The sequence below is a fragment of the Scardinius erythrophthalmus genome, assembly GCF_964197995.2.
Source record: "Scardinius erythrophthalmus genome assembly, chromosome: 18".
NCBI lineage: Eukaryota > Metazoa > Chordata > Actinopteri > Cypriniformes > Leuciscidae > Scardinius > Scardinius erythrophthalmus.
This window is the reverse complement of record NC_138238.1, coordinates 18,488,962-18,498,779: the sequence shown is the minus strand read 5'-3', so window position 1 is coordinate 18,498,779 and position 9,818 is coordinate 18,488,962.

Sequence of the window (9,818 nt, the reverse complement as noted above, 5' to 3'; positions counted from 1 at the left end):
TCTGGGCCTCTCGCGACCCTGCAGAGGAGAAGTAGTAGGCTATGAAGAATAGATGGATGGATCTGTTGCATCTATCTATGATATTTTGGCAAAAACAACTGCTTGTTCGGGAATTAGAAAATCAACCACAGTTTTGATGAGCACCAGTTCTATTTCAGCAGTTACTATGAAGGACCTGTGTGGATACTGTGGGAGAGCAAATTTATTAAAATGTTTAATTTAGGTTTACATTGAATTTAGCATGTTAAGGTTATAAATTATGATTATCGGAGTTTTCTAGCAAAAGACTCTGGTCAGTCCTGTTTTACTGAAACTCTTGGAGTTTGTGTTTTAGCAAGAAAGTCCAGCCAGTCCTGTACTCGGGTCTCAGTGTTTAAATAGATATGCTGAGTGGATTAGGGTGGGCAATGCTCTGTCTAAAACCGGTTCCTAAACCTGTCTTTTTCGGTTCCTGCCCCTAAATGTATATAAACTGTAAGAGAACATTCACGTCAGACTTGGTGACTGCAGCTAACGACAGCTCGTGTTCTCAAAAAAGAATCCTGCTGAAGAAACAACCTAGTCTCCTGGTATTTCGATTCTAAGTTCACAACAACTTGGTGCCGTGAACCCGGATGGAGAAAAAGGAAACTCAAAGAACTTCAAGCTCAAAGACCTGAATCCAGATTGAAACAGCAAGCTCAACAAAAGATCTGCTTTCCAGACTGCATCTTTTGGAATCCAGAGCGAAACTTCCAGCTAAACAAAGATTACCAGACTGAATCTTTCCAGCTTCCTCCAGATTGAAACTTCAAGCTCAAAGATCTTAAAGTCTGACTGAGTTCCAGAATCTTCCTTTACAACCAAGGGTTGGTGAGTTTCACTCCTCCATTCAAAGAACCGCTACAGACCAGTATAGCCTGTGTTTATCCTCTGTGCCGTTCAGAGAAGAGTTAACAGACAGCTGCAGGGTTTTGTTAACTAAGTTATCCTTTAAAAAAGTTTTTTTTAGAGATGAAAGATACCCTCTGCCCGTCAGGGAAGATTAACATTACAGGTTAATATTGTGTATCCTTTGCTTTAGGCAGAGAAGAATTAGCTTTACGTGCTAGTTATTTTGGTTTATCCTCTGTTTTTTTGTAGGCAGGGCGGTTAAGTGTGAAGTGTTGGTCATTTGGAAAGTTAACAATAGTTAAGCTGTGTTAACAAGTGTACCCTCTATTGTAGACAGTAGAGAGAAGTTTTAATGTTTTGTGGGAACAGAAATTCACAAAATGTTTAGGAAAAGTACTAGACAGATTACACCTTTTTGGACAGATAGTGAATTCAAGTCTTTGTTATCAGAGCACATGGACTGAGTCGTGACTGAGCCAGTCAGATTGAATTTAACAAAGAAATTTGGCATTGATCCAGAGAAAGTGTGGTCAATTGAAGATTGCAAGAAAGTGTTGGTTGCATGTATCAGGAAGAAAAATCTGAAAGGCATCATCTGTTGTCACCGAGAATTTAGCTTATCCATTGCACAAGAACAAGCTCATGTATTGCTACATTAAACGATCAGAACAAACAATTGCAGACTCACATGTCCTGTCTCAAGACAAAGGTGGGCCATAACAAAGCCTCAACCAAATGTGATTTAGAAGACCAACAGTCAGATGAAAGTTATCCTGATTTACAGTCTTTTGATAGTATAGAGGACAATGTCAATGCAGATGTAAATGCAGTTGAAGTGTGCGTAGCTAGACAAAAGCCTCAGGGAAAAGGTGTTGATACAGATCCATTTGCAACCCCCATATTGCAGCCACAAGCAGTCAAAACATCTTTACGTCCGAAAGATATTGAGAGAATTGCTGAAAATTTGCCATGAGTGCAAAGAAATTTTTCTGAGTTTAGGAGAGCATTGTTCAGTAAAATGCATCTTTACGACATGTCGTTGCCGGAAGTCACACAGCTGATGTCACAAATTCTAACTGAATCTGAATTCAACAATTTTGAGTCTGCTGTTACTTACGAACTGCAACCTGTCAGTAAAGGCGATTTGAGAGAAGGTGTTTTGAAAATCCTAAAGAATATCTTAGGACCGAAAATCGATTGGTCAAGAGTTACTAGCTGTGTACAAGAGAAAGAAGAAACTGTGAGTGAATATACTGAGAGGTTCTGTCAGGTAGCTGCAGTGTACAGTGGAATAGTGGATGATTCCGAAAGTGTGTTAGCTGACAAAGGAGCTCTAATCCGAATTTGGGCAGATGGTCTTGTAGCTGAGTAAAGAACAGCCTTGCCATTCCTAGATATTACGTGGGCTAAAAGAACTCTCAGAAGTAACCTAGAAAGTTTAGCTATTTGGGAAAGAGACTCTGATGTCAAAGAGAGAGTAAGAATTGCAGCAGTTTCTGTTAAGGTCAACTCAGAGAAGCAAAAGAAACGCAAAAGTCCTAGAGAAGCCAGTTGTTCTTACTGTGGCAAGCACGGACATTTTGGAAAAGAATGTAGAAAAAACAGAAATAACTTAAGACAAGTTAACAACGTTATGCAGATTTTACTACATTTGTTTGCTACTTTGAAGCAACCCCTACCCTCGTCATTGGACTCGTGGGTAAGCTTTTTGAAGTGTTAACCATTTGGGCTGTGATTGCTTAATCTCCCCAGTAACTCACAACAAAGATGAAAGACTTATTGACTGTCACAGCCTTTGTTTGGGGGAAATTCAGTAAACTCACAGCCTTAAATGTTACTGCAGAACACTACAATCAGACACCATCCTCTGTTAATGATGTTTATTAGGACTGATGTTTCACTGGAGAATGGAAATGTGCCAATTTTCTCACACACTGTACAGTGTGTACACAACACAGGGATAGGATAGGACACGGACCAGTGAGGTGCCCAGGGGAGAACTGGAAGCAACAGGCTTTCGGGGGCCAACCCTGCGGTGAAGATTCCCTTAGAGGCCCTTCCCAACCATAGTCCATCCTCACCTCACTGTTCTTTTTTAGGTGTCTCATAAATTAAGAAATAGGGAAAGAAGGAACCACAATTAGCAGACTCAGATTGAATAGAGGATACAACCCTAATGTTTGTAGTCTTTACAATGAATACTGGTCTTTTGCAGTTGTTCTTTGTTTGTTTGTTTTTAACCATATGCACTGACCTACACACCTGCATATGAAGAACAACAACTAGACCAACTGCAGAGACTACAACCAACACAGAAGAAAAAAAATACACAACGCAGACTCACCTACGGGAACTTCAGTCATCCCTCATCATGATCAAGATTGTCGTACTACTACTAACCATCATGGACATCGCACAAAGTGTGGACCCCAGAACCAGGACTCACTTGTGTTCAAACGTGGTGGTCAAGAACTCTTGAAGCATTAATCCCATGGTGTACCTGAGTGCTGCACCCGGTTAATAGATCCAACAGAGAACTTGAACAAAATCCAACAAGACATTCTTGATCTTTCAACAAAATTACACCAGATGACTGAAGACAATTCTTCATGGTTCTGAAACTTGATAGGTAAACCCTGGCTGTGGATTAAAGAAATAGCAATGCTGCTGTTATTTCTCCTACTGGCGTTCTACGTATGCTTCCACAGTATCAAGTGTTTCATTCAACAAATGACTCACGCCTCGCACAAGAAAATGACTGGTCCAACCATAAAAGAATATTACCCGTAAGAACTTCACGGACCCTAATTGCATGTTTTGTTTCTGTGTCAGCATGCAATTACAGATGAACAACACAGATCACGCTTTGTGCCTGTAACTTACACAAGTTACAAGATTGAACTTTTAAGTGTATAAATTTGTATTTTGTGAGAGTTTTTTAAGACTCTCAAAGGGGCAAATGTGGGAAAGCAAATTTATTAAAATGTTTAATTTAGGTTTACATTGAATTAGCATGTTAAGGTTAGGTATAAATTATGATTATCAGAGTTTTCTAGCAAAAGACTCTGGTCAGTCCTGTTTTACTGAAAATCTTGGAGTTTGTGTTTTAGCAAGAAAGTCCAGCCAGTCCTGTACTCGGGTCTCAGTGTTTAAATAGATATGCTGAGTGGATTAGGGTGGGCAATGCTCTGTCTAAAACCGGTTCCTAAACCTGTCTTTTTCGGTTCCTGCCCCTAAATGTATATAAACTGTAAGAGAACATTCACGTCAGACTTGGTGACTGCAGCTAACGACAGCTCGTGTTCTCAATAAAGAATCCTGCTGAAGAAACAACCTAGTCTCCTGGTCTTTCGATTCTAAGTTCACAACAATACCTTTGGTTAAAATGCTTGACAGAGGTGAGTGACTGTGGTATCACACTGTCATATAGAAAGTAAAAACTGTCACAAACTCACTTTACAGGACTAACCGCATTCTCCAGTGAGAAACAGCCTTTTCTGAAGATGCTGATGGCACAAAGGCTTTATTCCTGAAATACAATACTAGATCTGACAGCATAAAGTAATCAGGACATGTTCTCATTTGTAGAGGATACACAAGCACCTTACACTCTAAAAAATAATTCTGTGGCTTAGTAAATGTTACAGTAATATTTAACTTTATTAACTTAATAAAATCTCTGAATATTGTTTACTTGATTGTTTGAGTTAAACATACCAAAATAATTGACTAAAAATCCAGTTAATTTTATCTAAAATGTAGTTATATTTAAGTGTTTTTCACTAAAAGAATTTAATATCTGACTAGTAATAATAGTAAAACCAAATATTTATAATAGCCTACACTTAATATATTTGTGAAATTTCTATCAAAATATTTGAGAATGGAGAATTAAACTGATCTGTTTCAAGAAACAAAAATATTATTAATATATTTAACACACTTAAGAAATTGAGTAAGATTACTCAATTAAAACAATGCACCCCTCCCCCACCCTCTGACGTGACAACAACTCAACGGTTGATTGAGTGAGCGGGAGCTGTTTGAATTCTCTGCAGTCCAGAACAGTTCTCTCTTCTCAGCGTTGCAGAATTGGTGCATTTCCTTTGTGAAATTCAGGTTTGTGTATGTTTTATTTTATCTATAAAATCATTACTGTGCTTTAAATCATTTTATTTAATGCAAAACAACATAGAGGTGTAATTCGACACCTAAACAAGAGTCGCACCTGTCTTTTCATGATTGAAACGCCTTGCATAAAACACACGACTTTATTCCTAATGATAATCAATATAATTAATTTGGATTATAAAATGTCCTCAGAACTGTGCACTGTTTGTTTATTGGCAGGTTATGGAGTCAGTCGCTCGCAGTATCTTTCGGCTATGAGTGAAACGCAGGACGGCGGTCTGAAGTTAGAAGTCCGTCTCCGGCACGAGAACCAGCGCTGATCCGGTGGAAATTGGATAAAAGACTGGTTGATAACACTTGAATTAGGCTATCTGAGTGTTTAAATGTTTAATTTTTACTTATAAAATGTTTGTTAAATGACTTTAAATGTAGGCAATATTGTATACATGTTAAAACAGTGTAAAATATGCTGTATTGCTGTAGCCTACTCATCGACAATAAAGGCCAATGTCATGTAGGGGCGAACCGGGGCAAAAGTAACGCGGGACGAAAGTAACAAAACGATTTTCTCAGAGCCCTGACTATATTAGCATTTCAAGCTATGACAGCACGTTTAGTACGCAACCCTTTACGGAGCTGCCAAATATCATGTGATTTCGTCACAGTTTCCCGCGGTTAGGTCCGGAAAGCAGTTTTCGAGTTCGATAAGTAAATTACTGAAGCGATACTTTTTTTCTAATTACAAGTTGTGTTTTTCGTATCATGTCACACAGTAATGATCAATCTACCGGTTATTAAAGGATTAGTTCACCCAAAAATGAAAATTCTGTCAGTAATTACTCACCCTCATGTTGTTCCAACCCCTTAAGACTTCAGAATTGTTAATATAGTCCAAGTGACTCCAGTGGCTCAATCTTAAGTTTATAAAGCGTCGAGAATACTTTTTGTGCTCAAAAACAAACAAAAACAACGACTTTATTCCACTTTTCATTTCCTTCTCTCTGGGCCTCGAGTCTTTTCACGTAGTGTAATAGCATAGCGCGTCTGTGTTGCACGTCACCACGTATCACACACATGACCAGCGTCGCCCTATAGTGAGCCTACGTGGTGACGTGCAACACAGACGCGCTACGCTTAAACACTACGTGAAAAGACTCAAGGCCCAGAGAGAAGGAAATGAAAAGTGGAATAAAGTCGTTATTTTTGTTTGTTTTTGAGCACAAAAAGTATTCTCGACGCTTTATAAACTTAAGGTTGAGCCACTGGAGTCACTTGGACTATATTAACAATGTCTTTAATACATTTTCTGGGCCAGCAAGTTATAGTGTCCATAAGCCTGTGGAGGAGTGATCCAGCACTCAGATTTCATCAAAAATATCTTAATTTGTGTTCCGAAGATGAAAGAAATTCTTACGGGGTTGGAACAACATGAGGGTGAGTAATTACTGACAGAATTTTCATTTTTGGGTGAACTAACCCTTTAAGTGCTGTAAGACATCCTGAAGTTTGCCTTGTCAGAGTTTTTCAGTATAAAAGTAAATCGGGTTTAATTGTCAGGAGTTCCTGTCGGGATGAAAGTAACACTTAATTGTTACTTTTGTCCCGCTATAGTGAAAACATGTGTTTGTCGCGCTGCTAATTTGGTGACTTTCTCTGTGTTGCAGCATTTATTAAAACATGTCAGATTATACCAACAGAATATGGCAAGAGTGAGGAGATAGAGGTCTGATTCAACCAGATGTCTATGAGAGGGCGTTCACATTTAAATCAGCTGATTTCTGTCACCATTTTTTTCACTCAATCTGTTTCCATTTACCCTAGTCACATTTAGGTTTTAGCCATAACTTATAGCTTTTATAGCTTATACCTCCACCTATGAAGTGGGTATGCAGGTTTCCATCCTGATGTTTTTATGCAGATTTTAAATTTATGCATAAGAACAGCTTGATGGAAACATGACTATTGTTACATTATGTTGAGAATTTATATTATGGTAATTGAATTGAATTTTCATATTGTTCATGTTGAAAACACATTTTATAAAATAGATTGACATTGGCAATAAAAAAATATTCTAAACAATTCAAGTTTGTAATGCTGGGTTATTTTTGAAACCTTTAAAAGAAAGGGCACATATATGTACCTTTTAATGCTTTTTGACCCTCAAAAAGGTACATATATGTACCTTGAGATCCAATAATAAGCCCTATGGGGTACGTTAGTGTAGATTGTACCTTGGGGGACAGAAATGTACTCCTACTGTACCCCTATTTCTGACAGTGTACCTTTTGTTTTATTTAGACCTTTGTACCAGTCACACTGAGACATTTCAAATGATACCAAACATGTATGATGATAATTATAATTGATAATTACTCAATGATAATTATTCTCATTAAACTATATGGATTTTTGGGTGATTTTCATGTGATCTCAGCATGAGAGAGGGGGAGTGGGGGAAGAGGGCAAGAGATGTATTAAGAGGTGAGACTTGCGTCTCAAATGGTTATGCTAACTTCACAAGAGTGAGTTCAAATGTTAATTTCCTTTGTTCTCTCAGAGAGTAGCTCTCTCTTCCTGTTCTTCTAGTTTTTCCAGTCTTACAATGTAAACTACAAAAACATAAATTTGTGAAAATGGTGACGTCATATGCATGCATATTACGCGTTCAGTCTAAAGCATGCATTATAGGCTACAGTGTTTTTAAAGTCCCCATGATATCAAAATTGGCTTTTAGTATATGTTAGCCTTACTGTTATCTATAAGCTAGTGTGCTCCAAAACAATGACAAAATTCGCATTTAGAAGAAATAAGCTTTCAAAACTTACAGTCTCTCACTTCCGCCAATATGGATAAATTATTCTGATGACATCACTGTGCACTTCAGCTTCTCATCAGATTTTCTGTCCAATCAAATGCTCTCTAGAATCTAAAGTGTCCCGCCCCCTACACTATAAATAGACACTGAGGCTGCGGCTAAAATCGGTCACTTGTTCACACATTTACTATTTTCTACATAGTGAATGGCACATAGTGCCCAATATAAGAGATAGGGAACGATTCAGACAGTGTAAATATGCTCTCCATTGGGGCGAATGAAGTCTGGTTTCACGTTAATGTCACTTGAACCACCGCAGCGCACACACTCCGGTGTGGTGAAGTGATAAGTCCCTGCTTAGGACCCCAGTAGTATGCCTGATCAAAAGCTGTTCTCGCAATTCTTAAAGTAATCAATTAAACTTTAATTCAAGTAATAATCTTTTATTTTTATCCTGATTATTTATATAGTTTAAGTGAAAGAAATTGCATTTTTAGATATGTTTTGCAACATTGTTAATTGTTATTAATCAATAAGGCAAAGTATATATTTTTTTTAATTACAAGCATGTCATGTCATAATTAATTCTTAAACAGAATTATGTTTGTATCATATTTGTTTGTGAAAAAAACATTATCTAATAATTTCGGATAGCTGTATGCTATGCTACTATCTAAGCTAACTAAAAAAAAACACTAAGAATGAGAAATGTTTAATTTCACAATCTATAGCTTCGGTTATACACTGTTAATTATTTCCCTGTTAAATAACTGGAAATTACTGGCAGCAGGGTTACCATTATTTTCCTGTTATTTTAACAGTTAATTCCTGTTACTGTTTTTTTACAGTGCACTCCCGTAATGTTTTTCAACAGGAATTTACTGTGAATCACAGAAAAAACAGGAAACAACTGGCAGCAGTGTTACCATTATTTTCCTGTTAAATCACCATTTATTTTGTTTCCATTAAATATTGTTAATTATTTTTAGCATAGTAACGTGTACCACTGATTGTTATAGACATATTCTAGCTTGAGTTAATACAAGAATAGGCATAATCCATCAGATAACACTTAAGTGAAAGAAAACTAATAGTTCCATGTTGAAATTAACTTTTTTTTATTGTAATACAAACACTGACAGGTAAATACTTACACATGTAGGCAGACATGGATCAGACCAATCACAGAAATATACTGTATATCATGTTCATTGCTGACATCTGTGGTCGCTGGACGAAAAATAACAACTGCGTCTGTCTTAAACTAGCAAAGACACTTGCGTTTGGCTTTGCGCTGTGTTGGTGCAAGATATACACTGTGACTCCTGGTCACATAAAAATGTTACACATAGGCTTCGTGCTGTAGGTTAAAGATGTAAAAACGGTAAAAAAAGATGCCAGCCCTGTCACAAAGGTGGACTGGATCCCTTCACAAATGATTTGGCCCTCAAGGCTGAGCATCCAGCGCTGGAAGCGGCTTTCCGTTTCTCCTGAAACAGAAATGTTTTAAACTGTCAAATTTCTGTTTTAGTTTTCATTTTGAATACAGTTTAGTTTGATACCATTGAATTCACTACATACAACACCAAAGCCAAACTGTCCTATCTAAAACCAACTTACCAAGAAGTATCAGACGAGGAGTGGCAGGTATAGAGAGTGAACTCTCAAGGTCAGCTGCAGTGGCATATCCCTAGGACATAGAACAAATTAAACACAATATTAATGACATAAGACTACCACTGAGTGAGATGGATATATAGATAGAATGAGAGATGGAGAGACAGGAAAATATAGATAAAGAGAGAGGGGGATATAGATAGAGAGATAGAGAAAGATACAGAGAGAGATAGTGATGGATAAATAGATAGGAAGTGAGATAGATAAAAGAGATAGAGGGAGAGAGTTAGATAGATACAGATATAGAGGGAGAGACAGAGAGAGGGAGAAAGAGGGAGAGATAGAGGTAGAAATAGAGGAAGATATAGGGATAGATAGA